Source organism: Cetorhinus maximus, chromosome 16 (genome assembly GCF_964194155.1).
Source record: "Cetorhinus maximus chromosome 16, sCetMax3.hap1.1, whole genome shotgun sequence".
Lineage (NCBI taxonomy): Eukaryota > Metazoa > Chordata > Chondrichthyes > Lamniformes > Cetorhinidae > Cetorhinus > Cetorhinus maximus.
In genome coordinates, this window is record NC_135894.1 from 29,531,879 (window position 1) to 29,546,992 (window position 15,114).

A 15,114-nucleotide genomic window follows, 5' to 3' on the forward strand; every position below is an offset into this window, starting at 1 on the left:
CTACTGGAGTTTTTTGAGGATGTAACTAGCAGAATAGATGAGGGAGAACCAGTGGACGGAGTATATTTGAATTTTCAGAAAGTCCCACATAAGTTGTTAGTGTGTAAAACTAAAGCAGGTGGGATTGTGGGCAATATATTGGCATGGATTCAGAATTGGTTAGCAGACAGGAAACAGAGAGCAGGAATTAATGGGTCTTTTTCGGAATGGCAGGTGGTGACTAGTGGGGTACCACAGGGGTCTGTGCTTGACCCCAGCTATTCACAATATAAATCAATGATTTGGATGAGGGAACCAAATATAATATTTCCAAGTTTGCTGACAACACAAACTAGGTAGGAATGAGAGTGTCAGGAGGATGTTAAGAGGATTTGAGGTGATTTAGACAAGTTGAGTGAGTGGGCAAATACATGGCAGATGCAGTATAACGTGGATTAGTGTGAAGTTATCCACTTTGGTAGGAAAAACAGAATGGCAGAGTATTATCTAAATGGTATTAGATTGGGAAATGTTGATGTACAAAGGGACCTGGGTGTCCTTGTACACCAATCACTGAAAGCAAGCGTGCAGCTGCAGCAAGCAGTTAGGAAGGCAAATGGTATGTTGCCTTTTATTGTGAGAGGACTTGAGTACAGGAGCAAGGATGTCTTATTGCAGCTGTACAGGGCCTTGGTGAGGCCACACCTGGAGTATTGTGTGCAGTTTTGGTCTCCCTGCCTAAGAAAGGATATACTTGCCATAGAGGGAGTGCAGCAAAAGTTCACCAGACTGATTCCCTGGGATGGCAGGATTGTCGTCTGAGGAGAGATTGGGCCGACTAGGTCTGTATTCATTGGAGTTTAGAATAATGAGAGGAGATCTCATTGAAAGATATAAAATTCAAACAGGGATGGACAGACTGGATGCAGGGATGATGTTTCCTCTGGCTGGGGGGAGTCTAGAACAAGGAGTCACAATTTCAGGATACAGGGTGAACCATTTAGGACTGAGATGAGGAGAAACTTCTTCACTCAGAGGGTGGTGAACCTGTGGAATTCTCTACCGCAGAAGGCTGTGGAGGCCAAGTCACTGAATATATTCAAGAAGGAAATAGATATATTTCTGGACTCTAAAGGCATCAAGGGGTATGGGGAGAGAGTTGGAGTACGGCATTGAGATAGAGGATCAGCCATGATCATATTGAATGGTGGAGCAGGCTCGAAGGGCCGAATGACCTACTCCTGCTCCGACTTTGTCCGTTTCTATGATTGTCGTAAAAACCCATCTGGTTCACTAATGTTCTTTAGGGAAGGAAATCTGTTGTCCTTACCTGGTCTGGCCTACAGGTAACTCCACACCCACAACAATGTGGTTGACTCTTAACTGCCTTCTGAAATGGCCTTGCAAGCTACTCAGTTGTATTGATCTGCTAAAAAGTCTAAAAGGAATGGAACAGGACGGACCACCCAGCATCGACCTAGGCACCGGAAACGACAACGGAAAACTCAGCCATATTGACCCTGCTAAGTCCTCCTTACATCTGGGGACGACTGCCAAAATTGGGAGAGCTGTCTCACAGACTATACGAGCAACAGCCTGACATACTCATACTCACGGAATCATACCTTACAGATAATGTCCCAGACTCCACCACCATCATCCCTGGGTATGTCCTATCCCAAAAGCAGGACAGACCCACCAGAGGTGGTGGCAGTGGTATATAGTCGGGAGGGGGTTGCCCTGGGAATCCTCAACATAGACTCCAGACTCCATGAAGTCTCATGGCATCAGATCAAACATGGGCAAGGAAGCCTCCTGCTGACTGCCACGTGCCACCCTCCTTCAGCTGATGAATCAGTGCTCCTTCATGTTGAATACCACTTGGAGGAAGCACTGAGAATGGCAAGGGCGCAGTAAGTACTCTGGCTGGGAGACTTCAATGTCCATACCAAGAGTGGCTCGGTAACACCGCTACTGACTGAGTTGTCCAAGTCCCAAAGGACATAGCTGCTAGACTGGGTCTGTGGCAGGTGGTGAGGGAACCAACAGGAGGGAAAAATATACTTGACCTTATCCTCACCAACCTGCCTGCTGCCGATGTATCTGTCCATGACAGTATCGGTAGGAGTCACCACCGCACAGTCGTTGTAGAGATGAAGTCCCACCTTCTTATTGAGGATACCCTCCATCGTGTTGCGTGGCACTACCACCGTGCTAAATGGGATAGATGTCGAACAGATCTAGCAGCTCAAGGCTGGACAACCATGAGGTGCTGTGACTATCAGCAACAGCCGCATTGTACTCAACCACCATCTGTAACCTCATGGCCTGGCATATCCCCCACTCTACCATTATCACCAAGCCAGGGGATCAACCCTGGTTCAATGAAAAGTGCAGGAAGGCATGCCAGGAGCGGCACCAGGCATACCTAAAAATGAGATGTCAACGTTGTGAAGCTACAACACAGGATTACTTGCATGCCAAACAGCATAAGCAGCAAGTGATAGACAGAGGTAAGCAATTCCACAAACAACGGAACAGGTCTAAGCTACATGAAGTCATGAAATGTGGTGGACGATTAAACAACTGACTAGAGGATGAGGCTCCACATAAATCCCCATCCTCAATGATGGAGGAGCCTGGCACATCAGTGCTAAAGATAAGGCTGAAGCATTTGCAACAATCTTCAGCCAGAAGTGCTGAGTGGATAATCCATCTTGGCCTCCTCCAGAAGTGTCCAGCATCACATATGCCGGTCTTCAGCCAATTAGATTCACTCCATGTGATATCAAGAAACAGCTGAAGGCACTGGAGACAGTAAAGGGGGCCGACTAAATTCCGGCAATAGTACTGTAGACTTGTGCTCCAGAAATTACCATAAACCTAGCCAAGCTGTTCCAGTATAGCTATAACAGTGACATCTACCCGGCAATGTGGAAAATTGCCCAGGTATGTCCTGTACACAAAAAGCAGGCCAAATCTAACTTGGCCAATTAACAGTCCATCAGCCTACTCTCAATTTCAGTGAAGTGATGGAAGGGGTCATCAACAGTGCTATCAAGCAGCACTTGCTTAGCAATAACCTGCTCACTGACGCTTGGTTTGGGTTCCACCAGGGCCACTCAGCTCCTGACCTCATTACAGCCTTGGTTCAAACATGGACAAAAGAACTGAAATCCAGAGGTGAGGTGAGAGTGATACCCTTGACATCAAGGCAGCATTTGACTGAGTGTGGCATCAAGGAACCCTAGCAAAACTGCAGTTAATGGGAATCAGGGGGAAAACTCTCCACTGGTTGCAGTCATACCTAGCACAAAGGAAGATGGTTGTGGTTGTTGGAGGTCAATCATCTCAGCTCCAGGACATCACTGCAGGAGTTCCTCAGGTTAGTGTCCTAGGCCCAACCATCTTCAGCTGCTTCATCAATGACCTTCCTTCCATCATAAGGTCAGAAGTAGGGATGTTCACTGATGATTGCACAATGTTCAATACCATTCATGACTCCTCAGATACTGAAGCAGTCCATGTCCAAATGCAGCAAGACCTGGACTATATCCAGGCTTTGGCTGACAAGTGGCAAGTAACATTTGCATCACACAAGTGCCAGGCAATGGCAAATTAAATTTGTGTGCCAGCAAGAGAGAATCTAACCATCGCCCTTTGATATTCAATGGCATTACCATCACTGAATCCCCCACTATCAACATCCTGGGGGTTATCATTGACTAGAAACGGAACTGGACTAGCCATATAAATACTGTGGCTACAAGAGCAGGTCAGAGGCTAGGAATCCTGTGGCAAGTAATTAACCTTCTGATTCCCCAAAGCCTGTCCACCATCTACAAGGCACAAGTCAGGAGTGTGATGGAATAATCCCCACTTGCCTGGATGAGTGCAGCTCCAACAACACTCAAGGAGCTTGACACGATCCAGGACAAAGCAGCCCTCTTGATTGGTACCCCATCCACAAAGATTCACTCCCTCCACCACTGACGCAGTGGCAGCAGTGTGTACCATCTACAAGATGCACTGCAGAAACTCAACAAGCCTCCTTAGACAACATCTTCCAAACCCACATCCGCTACCATCTAGAAGGACAAGGACAGCAGATACCTGAGAACACCACCACGTGGAAGTTCCCCTCCAAGCCACTGACCATTCCGACTTGGAAATATATCGCCATTCCTTCACTGTCGCTGGGTCAAAATCCTGGAACTCCCTCCCTAACAGCACTGTGGGTGTACCTACACCACATGGACTGCAGCGGTTCAAGAAGGCAGCTCACCACCACCACCTCCTCAAGGGCAATTAGGGATGGGCAATAAATGCTGGCCCAGCCAGTGACACCTACAACCCATGAATGAATAAAAAATTCTGTAACTCCCTCTCTTTCAGCACTGTGCATATACCTACACCTCAAGGACTGCAGCAGTTTAAGAAGTTGGCTCACCACTACCTTCTCAAGAGCAATTCAGATTGGGCAGCAAATACTGGCTTTGTCAATTCTCTGAATAAAGAAAAAAAATCAGTGACTGACAATATAATCTAGGACTGATATCCCTTCATAACAGAGAATCGATGAGTAGAGGTCAGAGATAAGGACATAAGACTGATTTCGTCACACTAACACAAGTTCACTGGATAACAATCAGTAGCAGGAATTTGAGCAGATTCCCCACACTAATTTGGAATCACCCGATATTGAGCAGAAGCAGGAACCTGGGCTGATTCTTCCACACTAGGCGAGAGTCACTAAGATCGGTTCTACTTCCCCCAGTGAAGCTTAACTCTGGTGATCTTCATTCTTTTCACTGGAGTGTTAGGGAAATGTCAGCTCAGCAGTAACCTGATCCCTTATAAACTGCTAGTTCTCATGTCAAATATTAATTTCTATTTTATGATTAATTTTATTGAATGTTAGTCTCTGGCTCCAGCAGAGAACCCTATCACAGGTACGACCATTTCAGAATGTTATTGGATAAAGTAACGAATGGCTATGAGTGAGGCAGCTAGATGGATCCAGGAAGTAGCACTGCAGGAGCCTCAGCCCTTGCCCTTATCCAACAGGTTCGAGATTCTTGCTCCCTGTGCAGAAATAGCAGAGATGCTTAATCAATATTTTGCCTCAGTTTTCACGGTGGAGGACATTAGTACTACCCCAATAGTAACAGGTAGTGCAGAGAGTATAGAGAAGAAGGAACTTAGAACAATCACCATCACCAGGGAAAAAGTAGTGAGCAAACTATTGGGATTAAAGGGTGACAAGTCCCCAGGACCTGATGGCCTACATCCCAGGGTCTTAAAAGAAGTGGCAGCGGAGATAGTGGATGCACTGGCTATAATATTCCAAAATTCCCTGGATTCTGGAAAGGTTCCAGTGGATTGGCAAAATGCTAATATAACGCCCTTATTCAAAAAGGGGTGGGGGGGGGGGTGGTGTGGGGGGAGAGGCAGAAAGTAGGAAACTATAGGCCGGTTAGTTTAACATCTGTCGTTGGGAAATTGTTGGAATCCATTATTAAGGAAGTAGTAATGAGGCATTTGGAAAGTCAAAATGCAATCCATCAGAGTCAGCATGGTTTCATGAAGAGTAAATCGTGTTTGACTAATTTGCTAGAGTTCTTTGAAGATGTGACAAGCAAAGTGGATAATGGGGATCCTGTAGATGTAGTATATCTGGATTTCCAGAAGGCCTTTGATAAGGTGCTGCACAAAAGATACACAAGACAAGATCATACGGAGTTAGGGGTAACATATTAGCTTGGATAGAGGATTGGCTAACCAACAGAAAGCAGAGTATTGGGATAAATGGGTCTTTTTCTGGACGGCAAGCTGTAACTAGTGGGGTGCCACAGGGTTCGGTCCTTGGGATCCAACTATTTACAATCTATATTAATGACTTGGATTCAGGGATTGAAGGTACTATAGCTAAATTTGCAGATGACACCAAAGTAGGTGGGAAAGTAAGTTGCAATGAAGAAATAAGAAATTTACAAATGGATGTGGACAGGTTAGTGAATGGGCCAAAATTTGGCAGATGGAGTTTAACGTGGATAAGTGTGAGGTTATCCACTTTGGTCAGAAGAATAAAAAGGTGACTTATTATTTAAATGGAGAGAAACTTCAGAATGATTCAGTGCAGAGGGATCTGGGTGTCCTCGTGCATGAATCGCTGAAAGCTAGTATGCAGGTACAGCAGGTAATAAGGAAGGCAAATGGAATTTTGGCACTTATTGCTAAAGGAATAGAGTATAAAAATAGGGAAGTATTATTACAACTATACAAGGCATTGGTGAGGCCGCACCTGAAGTACTATGCAGAGTTTTGGTTCCCTTACTTGAGGAAGGATGTAGTTGCACTGGAGGCGTATCAGAGGAGGTTCACTAGATTGATTCCAGAGATGCGGGGCTTGTCTTATGAGGAGAGATTGAGCAGTTTAGGCCTATACTCGCTGGAGTTTAGAAGGATGAGAGGAGATCTAATTGAGGTATATAAGATGCTAAAGGGGATAGACAAAGTAGACGTGGAGCGGATGTTTCCCCTTGTGGGGCACTCTAGAACGAGAGGCCATAGTTTTAGGCTAAGGGGTGGTAGATTTAAATCAGAGATGAGGAGGATTTATTTTTCTCAAAGGATCGTGAATCCGTGGAATTCACTACCTCAGAGTGCAGTAGATGCTGGGACGCTGAATAAATTTAAGGAGGAGATAGACAGATTTTTAATTAGTGATGGGTTGAAAGGTTATGGGGAGAGGGCAGGAAATTGGAGTTGAGGCCGAGATGAGATTAGCCATGATTGTAATGAATGGCAGGGCAGGCTCGAGGGGCTGAATTGTCTATTCCTGCTCCTAGTTCATCTGCAAATCTCAATGAATACGCAGTGAAACTGATAATTTGCTCCCAGCCTAATGTATGATTTTCCTGTTTATCTCCCATCATCTAAGTTAACATAGTGACAATTGTGAAACTGCCTTGGGGAAAGTGCGATCTCTCCAAATGTTTCGCTTGCTACCTGGTGGCCATGGCAGTGGGGGATATACTGGTCCTTACATTCCATCTGATATTGAGGTGCATTTCCATTAATTATAGGAAAGAGTTCAATTTCCTGAAGGTCAGTCCCTTGTGTAATATCCACGCCGTTCTGAATAAATCAACCACTGACTGTTCTGTCTGCTTCACCGTTACTTTCACCTTTGATCGATTTGTGGCCATTTGTTGCCAGAAACTGAAAAGTAAGTAATGCAGAGAGAAAACAGCAGGTGTGATTCCGGGGTCAGTGACACATACACAGTGGGGTCAGTCTGCTCTTTCCCCGGGGTCAGTGATACAGACACAGTGGGGTCAGTCTGCTCTCTCCCTGGGGTCAGTGATACAGACATAGTGGGGTCAGTCTGCTCTCTCCCCGGGGTCAGTGATACAGACACAGTGGGGTCAGTCTGCTCTCTCCCTGGGGTCAGTGACAGAGACACAGTGGGGTCAGTCTGCTCTCTCCCCTGGGTCAGTGATGCAGACACAGTGGGGTCAGTCTGCTCTCTCCCCGGGGTCAGTGATACAGACACAGTGGGGTCAGTCTGCTCTCTCCCCTGGGTCAGTGATACAGACATAGTGGGGTCAGTCCGCTCTCTCCCCTGGGTCAGTGATACAGACATAGTGGGGTCAGTCTGCTCTCTCCCTGGGGTCAGTGATACAGACAGTGGGGTCAGTCTGCTCTCTCCCTGGGATCAGCGACAGACACAATGGGGTCAGTCTGTTCTCCCCAAGGTCAATGATAAGGCACAGCGAAGCCGTCCCCTGTACACAGTGTGTGTCTCTCCCAGTGTACAGCTATACTCTATAATATACGGTCCTGTGTAAAATTGCTATGTACTTAAAATTACCACAGCAAATATCTGTGAAGTTCTCGCCACAGTATACAACATAAAATGCTCACCACACTTATCACTTAAAGAAGTTACATCAAACATCACTTCAAATGGCCACAGCCTATATCATCGAAAATTACCAAAACAAATATCAGTTAGAACGTAAGAACAAAAGAAATAGGAACAGGAGTAAAAACAAAAAACTGCAGATGCTGGAAATCCAAAACAAAAACAGAATTACCTGGAAAAACTCAGCAGGTCTGGCAGCATCGGCGGAGAAGAAACTGTTGAAGGGTCATGAGGACTCGAAACGTCAACTCTTTTCTTCTCCGCCGATGCTGCCAGACCTGCTGAGTTTTTCCAGGAACAGGAGTAGACCATTTGGCCCCTCGAGCCTGCTCCGCTATTCAATGAGTGATCTTCTTATGTTTCAATTTCCACATTCTCATCTAACCCTGATAATCTTTGATTCCCTTGCCTAACAAGGATCTAAAGAATCCAGTTAGTCTGGACACTACAAATATCACTGAAAATTGTTGCCAAGGATATCACCTAATATTGTACAGTGCAAATCACTTCAACTGACCATAATAAATATCACTGAACATTCATAGCATGGATATAATTTAAATTGAACACTACAAATATCACTTAAAATCATTGCCATGGATATAACTTAAAATTTGCCTAAATGCATATGACCAACACTGGCCTCCTCAAATATCTGTGTCTACCTGTGAATATTGTCCTGAAGCTAAGGCCTCACACTAAATTTTTATAAAATATACATTTATAAATGGCTAATCAGCATGGCTAATTTATAAAATATTTAAAACTGGACAAAGGCTTTGCAATGATTGAAGCATTGATGACGATGACTCCAACACTAGGAACTTTGTGACATTCAGAAAGCTACAATCCCTGAAGAGACGCTAATAACCCTGTGCTTGCAGAGAGCAAATTCCAAAGAGATATACCAAGGCAATTTACATCTCTAAGGCCGGAACCAGCCAATGGAGACTACCTGTCTGATAGGACAAAGGACCACAAAAACTCCTCTAAAATGATCAATGGTTGAACATTAACCATTTCAAGAATCCAGACGAAGAATTACATCCTTTGTCCAAACCAAGGGGAAGAAGTGGGAGTCATGTCACATGACCCCCCCCCAACTTCTCTTCCCCCACCTCCCAAAAAGTCCAAGTCTTCACTCAGTTAGCTCAGCTGCACTCATTTTATCTTGGCTGCACTAATGAGCCCTGAATTTATAGTAAACTGAACTGGGGCTACAGTAACCAGATTCAATTAACTACTCAGCTCCTATAGCTGAGAGTGAGTTTACCCTGTCTAAACTGCAAGAAAGAACTTAGCCTAGCTACACAGTACTTTACAGTTACAGCTAATTACAGACTAAATTAGATTTTAAGAGAAAAATTTAAGAATAAAATTAACACTTAAAGTTCCTCCCTCACCAAACTTCAAGGGCAGAATTTTACGGCCCCGTTTCGGTGGGGACGGGGCCGTAAAATGCGGCGGGCGGTTATAAATGCCATTGACGACAGCGGGAACATAATATCCCACTGTCGTAAAATTCTGCCCCAAGTCTTCACTCAGTTAGCTCAGCTGCTCTCCGTTTCGACATGCTCAGTTATCTGACAAACAGCACAACGTGAAAAGATTAATGTGGTCAGTAAAGTGAGATGGCATTTTAAACCATCAAAGCACGCCCCTTCAAGAAGCCAACTTTGAAGCAATCAGAATGGAATTAAGAACACTAGTAATGGTTGCAGGGACGTGGGACCTGAATTAAGGAAATTAAGGGCTTGGAAGAAATGATAGTATGAATTGTCCACAAGATGGACATAGTGTCATTGCACAAAAGATGCCCATTTGACCCATCAAGTCCATGCTGGCTCTCTGTTGAGCAATCTAATCAGTCTTGTTCAGTCACTCTATCCTCGTAGCCCTGTAAGTTGGGGGGGAGAAGTCGGGGGGGAGATCAGTGGGGCTAGTAGGGGAGAAGTTCGGGGGAGGGTGAGAGAAGTTTGGGGGGAGGGAGGAGAGGTTCGGGGGGGAGAAGTTTGGAGGGGGAGAAGTTCGGGGGGAGGGAGGAGTTCGGGGGGAGGGAGAAGTTTGTGGGGGGGAGGAGAAGTTTGTGGGGGGAGGAGAAGTTTGGGGGGAAGAAGTTCGGGGTGGAGGAGTTCAGGGTGGAGAAGTTCGGGGGGGAGGGGGGAAGTTTGGTGGGGAGAAGTCATGGGGGAGAAGTCGGGGGGGAGAAGTCGGGGGTAGGGGGGAGAAGTCGCTGGGGAGAAGTAGGGGGGGCGTGGGGGAGAAGTTCGGGGGAGCCGACGGGGGGGGGAGAAGTTCGGGGGGGAGAGGTTCGAGAGGGGAAGGGGGAGAAGTTGGGGGGGAAAGTTGGCGGGGGGAAAGTTGGGGGGGGAAGTTGGCGGGGGGAAGGTTGGCGGAGCGAAAGTTGGGGGGGGGAGAAAGTTGGGAGGGAGAAGTTCAGGGGGGAGAAGTTCAGGGGGGGAGAAGTTCAGGGGGGGAGAAGTTCAGGGGGGGGAGAAGTTCAGGGGGGGGAGAAGTTCAGGGGGGGAGAAGTTCAGGGTGGGGAGAAGTTCAGGGGGGGAGAAGTTCAGGGGGGAGAGAAATTCGGGGGGGGGAGAAGAGGTTTGAGGGGTGGGTTTGGGGGGGAAAAAATTCGGGGGTGGGGGGAAAGAAGTTCGGGGGGTGGGGGGGGAAGATGTTTGGGGGGTGTGGGGCGAAGAAGTTCGGGGGTGGGGGGAAGAAGTTTGGGGGTGGGGGGCGAAGAAGTTCGGGGGTGGGGGGGCGAAGAAGTTCGGGGGTGGGGGGGCGAAGAAGTTCGGGGGTGGGGGTGAAGAAGTTCGGGGGGGGTGGAAGAAGTTCGGGGGGTGGGGGTGGGGGAGGAAGAAGTTTGGGGGTGGGGGAGGAAGAAGTTCAGGGGGTGAGGGAGGAAGAAATTCTGGGGTGGGGGAGGAAGAGGTTTGGGGCGGAAGAAGTTTGGGGGGTGGGGGGGGGAAAGAAGTTTGGGGGTGTGGGGGGAGGGGGAAAGAAGTTTGGGGGGTGGAAAGAAGTTTGGGGGGTGGGGGGGGAAAGAAGTTTGGGTGTGTGGGGGGGGGAAAGAAGTTTGGGGGTGGAAAGAAGTTTGGGGGGTGTGGGGGAGGGGAAAGAAGTTTGGAGGGGTGTGGGAGGGGAAAGGAGTTCAGGGAGGGGTGTGGGAGGGGAAAGAAGTCGGAGGGGGGGGTGTGGGAGGGGAAAGAAGTTCGGGGGGGGTGTGGAGAAAGAAGTTCGGAGGGGGGTGTGGGAAGAAGTTCGGTGGGGGAGGGGGAAGCTCGGTTGGGGAGGTGGGTGGGGGGGGGGGGAGTATGGTGGCGGGGGGGGGTGGTGGTGGGGTGGAAGTTCGGTGGTGGGGCACCGCTGTGGAAGCAGGTGTCTGTTTCCTTTTTCTATCTTTCTCACCCTATAGGAATTGGTTTTTGCTCAACTACAGGGAAAGGAGCTAGCTGTTCGGTGAGTATCTGTTAAGTTCTATTCTATACCTCAGGTTTAAAATAGTACATAAATTGGTGTTAAAGTTAATAAAATATACAAGAAAGCAACATAATAAGGCTCTTACTTATTAGTCTATTATGCATCATAGTAAAGGCCTTTTAGAAATTTAGACATACTGTAGCTCCTGCATTATCCTTGTCTACATTCTCAGTCACCTCGTCAAATAATTCAATTATTGCATTTCTATTTTCACATTGAGTGGAAATTTTAATATATTTCCTACCATCAATGTTAAGCTGACTGGTTTATAACTCCTTGGACTATTTTTACCTCCTTTCTTAACCTTAGCTACATGCCAGTCCTCTGGCACTATGCCCTTTTCTAACAAATGATTAAGTATGTATAACAGTGCTTCTACGATATATGCAGATACAATCTACCCAGATGAGGGGTTTTATCCTCTAAATTTGATCAGTTCATCTCATATTTCTCTTCTTATTTTCAATCTAGTTGTATCATTTTTCATCTCACCTGCTCATATCATGTCCACCTGATCCATCTCTCTGGTAAATACTTAAACAAAATAATAATTTAATGTTTAAATAATTTTAATGTTTAAGGTTTACCATTTCACCATCAGTGATTTTATCATGACCATCCCTTTTTGGCCCTATTCCCATCCAATTTTTGTTTTTAGATGCGCCTGTATTATCTTTGATTTTTTCAATAATTTAATTTTATGGATCCTCTTTGCCTTCCTAATTGTTTTGTTTTGAATACATGAAAGGTCATTAACCTGAAATGTTAATCTTCCGCTCTCTGCAGCTGGGTCAAAATCCTGGAATTCCCTCCCTAACAGCACTGTGGGTGTACCTACACCACATGGAATACGTTTCCAGAAGGCAGCTCACCTCCACCTTCTCAAGGGCAACTAGGGATGGGCAACTAAATGGCCCAGCCAGCGAAGCCCACATCCCGTGAATGAATAAAAAGATCCTGCTGAGTATTTCCAGAATTTTCTGTTTTTATTTCAGATTTCCAGCATCTGCAGTGTTTTCTTTTGTAAAGGGAAGTTGGAGATGGGATGGTAATGCGCAAGGATGGTGGGGTCGAGGTTGGTTTTTGACAAAGGGTGATAAGTGCAGATTTAAAGGAGAGGGAGACAACATCTGGAGAGATAGAATCATTAACAATATCGGCTAACATGTAATCCAGAATGGAAAGTTAAGTGATCAGTAATTTAATTGGAATAGGATTGAGAGATCAGGACATGAGTTTCACGGACAAGGGGAGCTCAGGAAGGGAGATAGGAAAGAAACTACAGAAAGATGAGTTCAGCAAGAGGGGATGTTCGAACAGTCTGATCCAGTGGGCGAGATGTGACAGAGGCAGCTGATTGGGTAGTCTTGATTTTAGTGACAAATGTGCTCCTCACATTTATTGTTGGAGGTCAGAATGGAGGAGACGGGGAAAAGGGTTTAAGAAGTCAGTTTGCAATAGAGAAAAGGAGCTGGGGAGGGGAGGCAAGGGGGGGTGGGAGGTGTTATCTTTGCATTCCAGGATGATCCTGGACTAATGAATAGTTTTCACAATCAAGAACACCACCTGAAATTGCTTTATGCAGTCCAGCCATATTTGGTAATGGACAGCAAAACAAGTTGTCCACCATATCCATTCAAGTCTGCATTCCTTAGTCTGAAGGGAGGGCAGATGAGGGCTGTACCAGGATGAATGGCCAACGTGAGACAGAGTAATGATTCGAATGGGAGCTGGGGTAAAGGTGGAGGTGAAGGTGTGTTTGAGCAAATTTATAACTGTAAGTATCATTGTTTGCCAATATTGTTGTTCATTTTATTTTCCCAGGTTCTATTCTCAGCCCCTAATAATCAGCCCTCCAATCTATTATCCTGATGTTTGTCATAGTCAAGTCCTTCTCAATTATTATCTTAAACCATGTTATATGATCACTATTGCCAGGATGTTCCCCTCTTTTGTCCCTACCTTTACTCTTACCAGCTCTCTGGATTAGAGAAGTATGTGTGACAAAATAAGGTCAGCAGAAATAAAACTAATCAGTGGAATGAAATGGTGGGGGGAGTCTCAGGGATGGTGATCATATTACAGAATTTTATAAATGTTTCTTTCTCAAGATTTTAAGCCCATTTCACTTAGAGGTCTTTTAAAGAGATCAAAATTGACAGAAACCTAGCCCCATCTATGAGGAAACATATCAGCTTAGCTTATGAAATAAAGGGCATAGAGGGGATTTAAAGGAGGAGGCCCATCACATTATTAAATGTGGTTAAGACCATGGCATGGGTTATGACAAATCTTATGAAGGAAATGGTGCTGCAGATAGTTTCATCCTCTGAGTGCTATGGAGTCACGGACAAGGACATCATGGACTCAGTGACCTCAATCCAAGATGCATTAACTCTCATGGAACAGACTGGTAGGGAGGCTAATGTGCTAAACAAAAATACAGTCTCATAAGTTTTCTACTGACAGTTTTAGAAAAATGTTATTGGATGGATAAGGCTTTTTTATTTGAACATATTTGGCTGTCTGAAATGGCTTTTTATCTAAGTATTTTCCGATACACAGGTCATTGAGACAGGTCTGTCCCTGTCCCCATTGCTGTAGACATTGGTTACAGGGCCATTATGTTACATGGTGGAGAAAGAACAAGTTTCTGAGGTTTCAGTTCCAGGCTCATGTCAGCAATATGCCGATATGTAGATGACACAGTCTTAACATTGAAAGGTTGGGGAGTTGGTAAGGAAAGCTATGCAGTAGTGCTATGAAGCTTTGGCAGCCAGTGAGAACTATTAGTGTGGTGGTGGGAAGAAGTAAAAGGGAGAGGTTGGAGGTTCTGAAAGTTCTTGATTCATATGGGTTACCCAGAGAACACAGAGGAAGTGGATCGATTAAATTGGGAATCAAAGGTTAGAAAATTAGGATGATTTTGGAAAGCTATGGAAAAGGCATTGGAAAGTGCAAGTAAGAGTGGGAGTGCTGTTATCGAAACTATGGTACATACTGGAAGCGGAGGACATTCCTGGGTGAAAAGTCTGTCCGAGAAGCTGATGTTTTAAAATAAAGTGGGACCAGAGGACAGACAATATTTACATGGAATATAATGATAGTTTTTGAAACTAATTAAGTGTATTCACTGGCTTTGTAGGGAAGTCTTGGATCCAAACTTAAAGTGTGCACCCCAGGGTGCTGAGGAATTTTCAGACCAGCCCGTATTTTTATACTGATAGGTAAATGTCAAAGGGAATGCATTATTTAATCAAGTTTTTACAGAAGCAGGTATTATATGTGTGAAAGATGTATTTAGAATGGTTGCCAGTGATGATCATGAGGGAAATGGTTTGGGAGGAGAGTCAGGAGGTTAAGGAAAGAGCAACAAGGATCTTGTATGAGAAGATTATGAGATGACGCCACACGGTTGGATACAAGAAATAAATGCACAAATCTATAGAGGAACTAAAAGGCATCCCACTTTTCAGCCGGAGAAAGGAGATGGGTTGGTCCAATTTGACAATTGCGATATGACAGATTCTTATATGCAGTATTTCGAGAAGAGAGATTCAAGACACCTGCTGGTCAGGAGTTTTGCTAGATAACATGCTGACAAGCTAGACGTTAACAGAATATGGAAAAGATTGTGGACAAATTGTGTATTCAGAATGGATTGAACTGGGTTTTAAACTAGCTCATTACTGTATAGTTACCATGGTTGTCATATTTGATAA